We start from the raw sequence: 12,996 nt of genomic DNA on the forward strand, positions 1-12,996 counted from the left end.
TGTTGCACACAGATTGGTCTTACTTTCTCCTCGTCATTAACATTGACAATTCTGCGACATCTTGGGGAACCACAGTAGCAAGCTAACAATTCATCTATGGAGAAAAATTCGTAATCATAGGTCAGTTCTTCCCATTACTTATATCTCATTTCAAAAATATAATGACGCCTCACCACATACATTAATGACCCTTGAATAACAATTGAAATATATATTTTGTTACAACCTTGAATTTGTTTAGATTTTTAAAAGAATGTTTAGTTAAAGTCACATTTTGATTTTTGTTGCTTGTGACAGTCTATACCTATTTATTTGTTGTATTTTTTATGTTACCATTCTAGCTAATATGTTTTTCATCCACATTTTCTATGTGTAGAGGAACAATAGATTGCTTTGAGAAGATTGCTTTGAGATCTTATTGTTCTTATTGTTCAATAAATGTAGGTCTTTTTTATATTGAGCAAGCTATTGTTTTCTTTGGTTTGCATTAAATGTGACTTTTAAGATATTTTTCGTGTTCATGTCTTTTTGTTGTTTAATCTTGTGGTGTTTATAAAAATATCAAGAACAAAACTTAATGTTGATTCCTAAGGCAAAGTTGTTTATTAGTGTCAACCATTTAGTCATTCACAAGGTAGGATTGGTCGGTCATCACTACAACCGAGCCATCCTATGTAGGTCAAGCCATGTTCTAAAGATTTATACATATTTTAGTTAAGTGTCGAGCAGTAGGAGGTTGTCGAGTACTACAGTGATTGCCAAGTTTTTGATAAGCAATAAAAGCCAAGTGATATAAAGGTCAAGCAAAATAGTGATTGCTGAGTATAATTAAGGCGGAGGAATGGCACAAATAATTAGTTCGGGTCGAGCATCAATATGGTATATGCGTTGAGTAAGACAATTTGATATATTTATTTGGAATGGCATAGAATCTTATGTAAACTATTTTTGTCAAGTTAGAAGCATTTTTTACTGATCGATGAGCTAATCAAGTAGTTGATTACGTGTTCAATAGAGGATCACCAATCCTTATGAAAGGCAATCCACCAATCAAAAAATTAAAAGGACTAAGCAGCAAAAGTAATGGATCTAGATCATTGATTAGGATCTAGAAGCTTCTCCAAATAGCTACTTAAGAAGGGTGTAACACCTAGTTCGCACGTGTGAAGTGAATGTGATCAAGAGTTTGGATGCATGCAAAGTTGAAGGTGAATCAGGTAGAGTGATCGAGCAATACAGTGAATAGTTTTGAGAAGCATTATTGAAGATCAATCATAGAGAGGTGATATTGCATAGGATAGAGGAGATGTGGCATCAATGTTGATGTACAAACCAAAGGATCAAGTACTTATACAATTTAACAAGTGTTTCAGGGTTAAAATCCCTTAACAGAGTGGTTCTAACATAACTTTGTAAATATCCTAACATAATACTCACTTAGTTGTGATGTAAAATCATTTAATCAAGGTAGACCTAATAATCTTGTAAGCCTTTAACAATGTAGACCCCTCACAAAGTAGATCATCATAAAATATTACAACCTTAACATGCACACTATATTGATGTGGTAGTGAAGATCTTTGTGGGTGTCATTCCCACCATAGTTTTACCTTCACCTTGGAGGGTTTATGCATTACCAAATCTTTTAGTCAAGTGTGTTATGGGTTTGTGAGTTTTAATAATGCAATTAGAAGTTAGATCTGATATTACATTGCAATGAACGATTGTTAGATATAAGATAAATTATTAAAAGAGGGTTTATGTGAAGACATCAAATATGGTTCATGCTTGAAGTGTTAGAGTTTTATAGATTTCCAACAATTGGTATTAGATTTGTGTACTCTTGATAGAATTCTAACCACTTGGGAGTTAAAGATATCAAAGATGGAATCCTAAAAACTGGGAAAGATCATTAAAAATCAAAAGATTGATGTTCATCTTGCATTTGAACAAGTTAAGACTGGAAATGACACATTGAGGAAATCCTTGAGAAGAAGAAAAGAAACGGAAATTCAACATAACAAAACAGAATACAAAGAAGAAATTGTTGAAGAGTTATTTGATGGAGGCATATCCAATGATTTTGATGTAGCAATAGAAGATCTATTAGAGGAGAACAAAATTTTGAATGAAGAAGTCAAATTATTGAAAAGAGAATATGAGATACAAGCAGTAAGACTATGTGAAGTGGTTGAACAAAATAAAAAGGTTGAGGAAGGCAAAACAAAGGCTGAAAAAGACAAAGCAATGGTAGATGGAGATAAAAGGCAGATGGCTAGAAGTCTTGATGAAATGATCAATGAAGTACAAAGACTGGTTCATAATCAATTGCTAAGTGCAAATCATGAGATTGCAAAGAAGGAGCTAGAGATTGCAAATTTGAAATCAGAGAATGATAAATTGAAGAATGAGTTGAAAAACTAAAAAGGAATGTATTGAAAGGATGCACAAACCTAAAGATGCTATGAGATTACTTAATGAGCATATGAATGCACCAAGGAGGCCTCATGATACTTCTGGACTAGGCTATGTCAAGTTCTTATCAAGTGTTGAGCAGGGAGAGTTGTCAAAGCAAGAAGAACAAAGGAATGTGACTGCCAAACCAAAGAACAAGAAGTCAACATGCTATCACTATGGAAAACCCATAAAGAAAATGTTTTTAGGAGTAAAATTGGTAAGTCAAATCCTAAAACCAAATTCAATGGTTATTGTTTCAATTGCAACAAACAAGGTCATCAAGTGCATGAGTGTAAATCAAAGACCAATAAGACACTAGTCACTTCTCTAGATTTAAAGATTATTAGTATGCATGTCAGAAGTATGGTCATAAGGCACAAGATTGTAGATTAAAAGTAAAGAAAAATTGGACACCTAAAGATCACTTGGAAAAACACCTAAACAAGGTAATACCATAATTTGGGATTACAATAATTAGGTGAATTAACAATATTGTGAAAAGTATGGACACATTACAATAAATTGTACTAGGATACATCTCAAAGGAAAATCTAGAAACTAGAAAAATTTTGGACCAGTATGTTATAATTGCCAGAAGGTCAGTCATCTAAGAAAGGACTATATGAACCAAACCTAAGAACGAAACATTGAAGAGAACAATAAAAATGCTACTCGATCATTACTAAAGTAGTGAGAAGCCAAATGAATTAGATCTAGAGAAACAAAATTGAAGAAGGAAACAATTCAAATTATGAAGTTGTGATCACCCAATACAATAAATTAGGGCATTCCCCCACCTCATTCACATTTTATTGAAAACTCTTGTGATTTCTCCTACTACAATGAAGAAAACTCCTGCTCTCACTCTTGCAATTTCTCCCACTTGTCCTATGATTTCTCCCGCACTGGTGGAGAAAACTACCACTCTGGCTCCTGTAATTTCTTCTGCTCATCCTATGATTTCTCTCACACCGGTGAAGAAAACTCTTGCTCTCGCTCTTGTGATTTCTCTTGCTTGTCCTATGATTTCTCTCACACTGTTACTGAGGCTACCATGTCGGCTTCTATGTCAGCTCTGCTTGTCCATAGTGCTACTAAGACTCCTACTTCTACAATGTCTCTGCATGCCCATGGTGTTACTAAGACTCCCACGGTGACTACTACGGCTAGGGTTCTACCTACAGTGACTACTATGTCTAGGGTTGGTCATGTTCTTGGTTCTCCTACTACAAAGGGTTCTCCTGATCATTCTGCCCTCTCTTATGTGCATGTGGCTACATATGAGGCAAGTATTTCTAATCCTATGAGGAAGGGGCTCTGTTCGATTGCTCCTTCTGTCATTTTTTTGGTTATGCCTGTCTCGGTTAGTAATCCCTTTGTACTTCATTTTGAACAAGATGTTGTTGATGAGATCAAGTCATATGTGGTGGATTACTCCAATACAACTGATGTTTTTCTTTTTATGGGTTTTTGGCCCTCTCTTTCAAATTTGCATGCTTCGATTTCCAAATTTTGGGAACCAATCATTTTGGATGAAATGCAAATTTACCTTGTGGAAAGGGGATTTTTTATTGTGAAATTTGCTAATGCTAATGATAGAAATGCCATCCTCAATCATGGTTTCTCTTGGGAGGAAAGGTTTCACCTGATGGCCAAACCTTGGTTTCTAGCATTTAATCCAACTACTAAAACTTTTAATAAGATTCCTCTTTGGGTGAGGTTATCGAATCTTCCCCTTCATTTCTAACAAGATTCAGTCTTGGAGGCTATAGGGGATGCTCTTGGAGATTTCATATTGGTTGATTTGGTTTCTTCCAATGTCTTTAGGACTACATATACTTGCATCTTGGTGGAGATGGATACCTCCAAGGGGCTTCCAGAAATGTTGAAGTTGGCTTCTCCAAATGCTTAATGGATTTAGCTGCTTGATTATGAGGGGATTCCTTTCAAATGTAGGAAATGCCATAAGACTAGCCATCTTTCTTTGAGTTGCTTCTCTAACAAGGTTAGATCAAAGAAATCACCTTCTTGGTGGTTGGGGGTTTTGGATGATCACTATACGATTCATAAGGTTTCTATGGAGGTGGATGGTTCGGATAGCTCTTCACATTTTGATCTCTCTTTGGCTAAGGATTCTGTTGCTATTTTTGATGATTCGATAGTTTTGAATCAGAATGTTGTTTCTGATTCATCACATGTTGTTATCTCTGTTGATTCCATTGTTATTCCTTTGATAGCTTTGGATTAGAATGTTGTTGTTGTTCCTGACTAGACCAAAATGTAAATCTTGATGGTTTGTAACTTCTTGGGTTGTTTGCCCTCTTGTTGGGCACTTTGGTGTGTCCCTCTGTTTTGTCAAGTGACTTTCCATAGTTGTATTTTGATCCTCATTGTTATATCTTTCTTTCCCTTTGTAAAAGGTTTTGGGTCCTTTCAAAACCTATTTTTACTTAATCAAATCATAAAGAGGTATGTAAGGATCTATGTTTCAAATTTCTAAATCTTACATAAGTTCCTAAACTAAATGCACTAAAGTCCAAGTCCTCATGATAATGGATGCACAAGGATAAGCTTGAAGTTTGAATTTGGGTAATCTATGAGTTGAGTTGTTATTGTTGATTGAGTGTTGGTAATGAAGTTCTAAAAGTGTTGAGAAACCAAGTTGTATTAGATTTATGATTGAGCTAAGGTTCTAACTGAGTTGATGGAATGAGATAATGTGATAACTGAGTTATCATGTGTTGGCCAAGATAGTTGTATCTCACGTGCTATGTGTAGGGAGTATTAATGAGGCCTTAAATTTGAATTTCTAAACTATATAGACAATTTTGCAAGTCATTGTACTCACCTTGCATTCAAGTTTTCACAAAGCAAAAGAGATGAATAATTTCCCAAGCATTTGAGAAAGTTTTAGTTAGATTCAGGTGCATTCTTTTGGCTACAAGAGTGACTTGTGAACACATTGTTGAGGTTGAGCTATGCAGAAAACTTTTTTCATACCCTAAATTGAGACAATGGCATCAAGAGAATCTGCATCTCAGAAGAAGATGGAACTACAAGTAAGTAACACTCTATTGGTTAGAAATGATGTGTATCCACCTCTAAAATTCAAAGCATATCCTAAAATCATGATGAAGGGTGACTCTTCAAGTTCCCTATCATCTATTCCACCTAGAGTGGTCATGATTCATGATGTGAGATCATACTACAGGTGCAATATAGGAGAGATTGGGGATTTTGAGATAAGGGTTGCATATAACAAGCTATTTGAAAATGGTCAATTGAAAAAAGAACAAAAAATCATTGCCAAGAAAGGTTTGACTCATGCCCTAAATTTTCCAATGAATTTTAAGATGGAGTGGATAAAGGTTGTTTTGAGCCATGTTCACAACATAAAGCTATGGCTAGAGAATGGACTAGTAAAGATCACTAAGAAGATAATTCACTATGTCACAGGATACATTGTTATGGATAGGGTTAATACCATTTGATGCCAAGGAAGGGAAGCAATTGAAGCCAACAATTTGGATAAATGGAATAACTGAGGGATCTTTATCTCCACCATCAAACCCTAAGATTGACTTTGTAGTGAGGGTAATGACTCATAAATTTTATCAATCTAGCATACTGGGGAGTGCACCTTGTGTTGCAATGGACTTTAGTTGGAAAATTATAAAGAAGGATCATAGTTATGACCTAGCCGAGATCCAACTCACCCATCTTGCAAAGAATTTGGAAAGCATAAGAAATGCAAAGAGCACAATGTGTAAGTTTGGCCCACTATTAGTTTACATTTTCTTTTATGTACAAAACATGTTCCCTACTATTGGCAATGTAGTCCCAGACAAGACTGGGCCTATTACCCAGAAAATCAATGAATTCATAAGCCAAATTGGTGATAATTTTGACACTATTATGGATGGTTATTTGCAAGAATTTAAGAGGAAAATGAAGAATAGGTCTAGGATATCTAGATCCTTAGTAGACCAATACTATGATGATACATGTGCTTCTTGGTAGACACTAATTTTACCTATACACAAGGAATTTTACCTAGGTTTTCATGGTTGAGACCTCTACCATATGAGGTGAATATTGATGAAGTTACTACAACTATAACAACTTTAGTGACAGAAGAAATCAATAAGAATATTGATCCATTCAGTACATATGAGTTAGCTACGGTAAAAATAATAGTTCAAATTAGTGAAAGAGAAGATGGTGAAGGGAAAGGTAAGGATATAGTGGATGTTGAACTACTAAAGTTTCCAAGACCTAGAAGAAAGGAATTGTGAAGATCATCAATCCTACACCATTCATAACTTCAACGAAGAGGAAGCCCACTATTGTAAAATTTGAGACAAGAAAATGAGAAAATAAATCAAGATGAAAGTTCATTGTGAAAAAAGATGATGAAGAGGATAAAGCTGAAAGGACATAGTTAGAGGACTTGAGTCAATTCAAGGTGGTAGTACACAAGGAGCCTCAAAACATTGATTCAAGGTATGTGATAACCTCAAAAATATTGCATGATTATTAGGTTTTCATTACATTAAATATGAAAAAATGAGCAAAAAATACAAGGTAAAAGTAGAAGAAGTTACCATAGATATTGTTGAAATCTGATTGAAAAGATCATTGTTAAGAAAGAGAGATTGTTGAAGCAGAATGTTTTCAATCATTGTTTTGTCACTGATGTCAAACCTGTTATTTGCTAGAAAGACATTTTCTTATAAGATCCAAGTATTATCACTTAGTTGATTAATGAAGAGGTTTTAATCAATAAGATGTAATAACAACACCTAAGGGAAAGGTTGAGTTATGATTATGTAATGAAGTACAAGGATCAATTAAGACAATGGTGAAATAATGTATTGATAATATATTTGAAGATACAAAGGTTGGCCACACTTAGAAACTTTAGAAGAAAAGGGAAAACTAATACTATCTGCAAAGCTTGACCAAAGTTGATAGTGGGTGTTGAGCAAAGTTAGTTCATGTTGAGCAAATGTGAATTCTAGTGTGTGCCAATTAACATAGTTAGTGCTGAGAAAAATGTAATAGGTATTAAGCATCAGTAAAATAAAGTTGATGCCGAGTGAAAACACAATAGATGTCGAGCAACACAGTATGTGTTGAGCATCAAAAGGATAATAGTGTCGAGTTGGTGCATTATTTGGAAAGTTAGAGATTTGTCAAATTTGAGCCAACAAGTTTGTTATATTGAATTTTGTGAACCAGGTTGAACATAAAGATGATGAGCTAGTGGTATAGAATTTGAGGTTAACTATTTTTAGGCGATTCCAAGTAGATTTTACATGAATTTTTTTTAAAAATCAAGATAAGAGATAGATACATTGTATATTACCTAATCTATTCAAACCCTAATTTAGATGAGGGAAATAGAGCAGGAAAAGTATTCTAAATTCCTACTTAAGGAATTACAAGTCATGAAGCAAAAGAGTTGGTGTATGTGGTGTCAAGGAGAAGACATTGAGAAGGAAGAAAAAAGTACAAAGACTTTGCTTCATCAAGTAACCATAGAAGTGACTGCATTGGCACAACAAGTAAGAAGACTTAAGAAGATAGAAGCTCGAGAAGTGAACAAGTTGTTAGAATTACAAAGATTGAAAGCCAAGCAGAATTGAGAAAAAAATCATGATTTGAAATCTGCAAGTTATGTTGTAAGTTGTACTAGATCAAACGCCCTTATTGTTACTCTCTAGCAACTATATCAGTTAGGGAAAAAATCTTTCGACTAAGGTTGACTTAACAATCACTAGAAAATCCTTGAACAAGGTGGCATTCCAAGTGAATGACCTAAAGTCCTTTAACCAGGCTCACTTCTACCAGGGTGATCGAAATCCCTTAACTGGATCATACTTAATAGCGTGTGTTGTAACCTTTAATAGAGCAGGCTTTTTGCAGGGCATCACTTTAGAAGAGTGAGAAATTAGTAGCATGTTACTAGTGGTTTTTTTCAAATTGGGTTTCCACATAAATCACTGTGTTATGTGTCTTGATCTTTCATGTCTTATTGTTGTATGTTGATTTATTAGTAACTTGCCAGTTAGAGTGATTAGCTTGGATGCATGAATAGTTTAATGGGTTCACTAAGCAAAGTGAAAAAGTTTTGTTGGGACATCTGGACCTTGAATAATTGATTCACCCCTGCTCTTAATTATTCTAAAGAATTTCTAATGATTGGTATCGGAGCCATATGCTGATTAAACTAGTTTGAAGGTACTAGAAGCATAAAGATCAAGATGTCAAAGAGAGAAGTACCCAAGCTCAATAGAGACAACTTCTCTGCATGGAAAGTCTAATGAGATTGCATCTTGGAGAATAGGCAACCATGTACAATCTTCAATTATAATGGAACATGTTGATCCAGTTGGTGTGCCTACTACTGAAGATATGAAGAAAAAGAAGGAGCACAATTAGGCAATGTTGGAGATTGACTTTGCCCTTAGTTATGCTAAATTTGATGACATCAAGGGATGCAAAACTGCTTACAAGATGTGGGAAAACTTGCAAACCATTATGGAGGAGATAAGAATGTACAAAAAACCAAGTTAAAGAGTCTCAGAGGAAAGTTTGATGACATGAGAATGGAGGAAGGTGAGAACATTGCTTAGTATGTTGCTAGAATAAAAGAAGTTGTAAGTGCTATAAAAGGTGCAACTAGTTAAATTGATGATGACACTATTCTAAGTAAAGTCTTAAGAACATTATTACTTATCTATGATATTAGAGTATCTGCTATACAAGAATTGATATGCATTCCAAGTAACAATCTAACCCTTGAAGGACTAGTAGGAAGGCTCACTGTATTTGAGTTATCCAACTTTGACAACTATAAGCCAAAAAGTCTTGAATCTACTTTCAAAGCCAAATTGCTACTGAAAGATTCTAATGAAAAGAAGCAAAGGAAGAAGAGAAGACTAAAGCATGTATCCATCCAGTGATAGTGACACTGATGAAGAGGATGTCAATCAACTAGAAGTACTACTAACAAGAAGATTCCACAGGGGAAATGGAAAATTTAAAGGTAAGTTGCCTATCATTTGTTTCAATTGCAATGAAGTTGGACACATTGCTACTAGGTGTCAAAAAAGAGAAACTACAAACAAAGTGACAAATACAAAGGCTAAATAAATGAAGACAACAAAGAGTACAAGGAAAAAGGCAAAAAGTGCTACATTGTAGAAGAAGATGATTCATATGAAAATGATGATGAGGTGGTCTATGTTTCTATGAAAGATGATTCTAATGAAGATGAGACAACTGCACTAGTGACCTATATGAAAAAGAATGATAAATGAATCATTGATAGTAGATGCTCACATCACATGATAGGAGACAAAAGTAAGTTTGTCACCTTAACCTAGTATGATGGAAATAGTGTTAGATTTGGAAATGATGCCCCATGTCTAATAAAAGGAAAATGTTCCATTAAGCTTACAGAGAATATTTCATGTGATAATTCATACTATGTTGAAGGATTAAATTACAATTTGTTGAGTTTGTCATAGTTAAGCAATGTTGGTTGCAAAGTAGAGTTTGGAAATAAAACTGCCAAGATATATGACACCAATGGAAATCTGATAGGAAAAAGTGACCAAAAGTAATCTATTTTACCTAGATATAGAGGATGCCACTTGTCTTATTGTTAAATTTGATGATGTGTGGTTATGGCATAAAAGACTATGTCATGTCAATTTTGACAACCCAATTATGAAGAAAGTGAGAGGTTTGCCTAAACTAAAAAAGCTTGACAATGTAATGTGAAAACAATGACAATTAGGTAAGATGACCAAGTCAAGTTTCAAAAGTAAAACCTATACTTCTAAAGAAGTGTTAGAGATTTTTCATACTAACTTGTGTGGACCTATAGAGGTATAAAGTTACAAAGGAGATAGATATATAATGCCTTTTGTTGATGACTACTCTAGGATGATGACTGTCATGTTTTTAAAGCAAAGGTTTGATGCCTTTCAAATGTTTAAGTGGTATTTGTCAAGGGTTGAAAAGGAAATAGGAAAGAATCTAAAATGCTTAAGATCAGACAGAGAAGGAGAGTTCACATCAAGAGAATTTGAGATGTTATGTAATGACAAAGGAATCAAAAGACAAACTTTTGCACCAAGAACCCCTCCATAGAATAGAATTGTTGAGAGAATAAATAGATTAGTAATGGACTATGCTAGAACACTCATGATGGAGAAGAATGTTTCTTTAAAGTGCTGGAGAGAAGCTGTAAGTACATCTATCTACACCTTGAACTAAGTATAGATTAAGAAAGGTACAAATACAACACCTTTTGAATTATGGTATGGTCACTCACCTAATGTAAAGCATTTCAAAGTATTTGGTAGAAAATGCTATATTCTTAAGGATACTAGAAATGGTGAATTTGATGCAAAAAGTGATGAAGGCATATTCCTTGGTTATTCCACAAGAAGCAAAGCATATAAGTGTTTAAATACTAACACTAACAAGATTGTGAAAAGTGCAAATGTAAATTTTTATCAATACACAAAAGTTCATGATGATGAACCCATCAAAAGACTAGAAGAACACAAATCATTTGTATACTTCTATGAGGGAATTGCTAAGGAAGATGTTGCCAATCAAGTGGAGATCTAGCTTGAGTCATAGCTAGTGAATGCCAAGTTGCATTCAGATGCCAAGTTGCAAAATGAAGAAGATGCACATTCTAATTCTAAAGTTAGTAAACATGACAGAGATACTAAGTTACCTAAAAGAAATGTGCATAGTGACTCTAAAACTGAAAGACCAAATTTGGAAGCAAGGAATGAACCTAGACTATCCAGGTATGTCAGAAGACACCACCTTGCTAAAAAAATCATTGAAAATAAGGATGCTAGACCAATGACAAGGAACAAACTAAGGAATGAATCATGCTTTCTAAGCCAAACAGAACCCAAAACAATGAGAGATGCACTAGAAGATGATTGGTGCAAAGCTATGGAAGAGGAAATTGAGCAGATAGAAAAGAAAAAAATTGGAGCTTAGTTCCAAGAATAGCTGGCAAAAATGTAATTGGTACCAAGTGTTGGTCAAATAAATAGTATTGGAAAATGAGTGTCAACACACTTAACTATTTTCACCATACATGTCGAGTACACAATAGATGCCAAGCCATAATTTCAATAGGTACCGAGTCGCAGTTAGTGTTGAGAAGATTACACTATAACACATGTTGAGCAACACAAGAATTGTTCATGTGCTAAGTAACAGAATCATTCACATGTTGAGCAACTCAAAACAACATATTTTGAGTGATATAGGACACAATAGGTGCCGAGAAAACTAGGAAACATAGTAGATGTTGAGCAATCCAAAAATAGTATATGCCAAGCATCAGTAATAGTTCATGTGTTGAGCAACACAAAATCAACATAAAAGTTTGTGGCTACACAAACTAAGATGTAAATTATTTTTGGAGCCAACTTAGTAAAATCTCGAAGGAGAAAGAGGATAAGGATGAGTCATTTGCAATCCCTATGAAATCTACATGCAACCAATACAGAAAATTGTGAAGGCATGCAACCAATGAGAAAAATGAAAAATATGAGTGAGAATTTGAGATTCAATATGGATCATAGATCCATACCTAACCTAAGTCTTTGCATTCTTTATAAGGAAGACAAATGGACCATTGTATGTGTGGAAAAAAAGTTGCATAAGGGGAGATTATGGTGAAATCTCAATATGAAATAAAAGAAACTTAGTGAAAGGGATAGCAGTTGTATTTAGTTGACCATAGCAGAATAGGAGACATAAATAGAGATCAGATCAAGCGAGGATCAAAAGAGAAAAAGAAAATCAAGTGCTTGAACCTAGCAATTCAAGACTGCATACAATCAGGTCAAATGTTCTAATACTCTCTCACAATTGTATTAGAAATTGAAATCCATGGTAATAGGTTAGCTTAACAACTAGAGAGGAAATTCTTTGGATAAGGACAAGAAAATCCTATGTATTAGGTAGGTTTAATAACCTTTATGTAAATCCTTTAATAGGGTGACACTTCATGTAAAGTGTTTGTAAATCCTTTCAACAGGTCACTATTGATACAGTGTAAAACCTTTAACAAGGCAGGCCTTTAATAAGGAAAACCATCAGAAGTGATTGACTTCATTATTGCAGTAATTTTGTGGGTGTCATCCCCACCCCAATTTTACCTTCTTATTCTTGGAGGGTTTCTGGGTAACCAAAATCTCTTGTGTTATGTGTTGATGCATGCTCTCATTTTATGTTTGTTTACTTGCATGCATGTTGATTTCAGTTATATATTACCATGAATTTGAAAGAATAAAAATTGGTGCTTTTGATTCACCACCCCCCACCCCCTCTTAGAAGGACTCTTCCTATTTGAATATTCCAACAATTGGTATCAGAGCTCTTTGGTTCTCATAAGAAGAAGCCTAATAGCTTGGAGAAAAAGGTCAGAAGATGGAAGTTTTCAAACTAGGGAAGATCATAGACAATCAGGTGATTGATGTGTAACTA

Source organism: Cupressus sempervirens, chromosome 4 (genome assembly GCF_028749045.1).
Source record: "Cupressus sempervirens isolate cs-2001-9-10 chromosome 4, ASM2874904v1, whole genome shotgun sequence".
Taxonomy (NCBI): domain Eukaryota; kingdom Viridiplantae; phylum Streptophyta; class Pinopsida; order Cupressales; family Cupressaceae; genus Cupressus; species Cupressus sempervirens.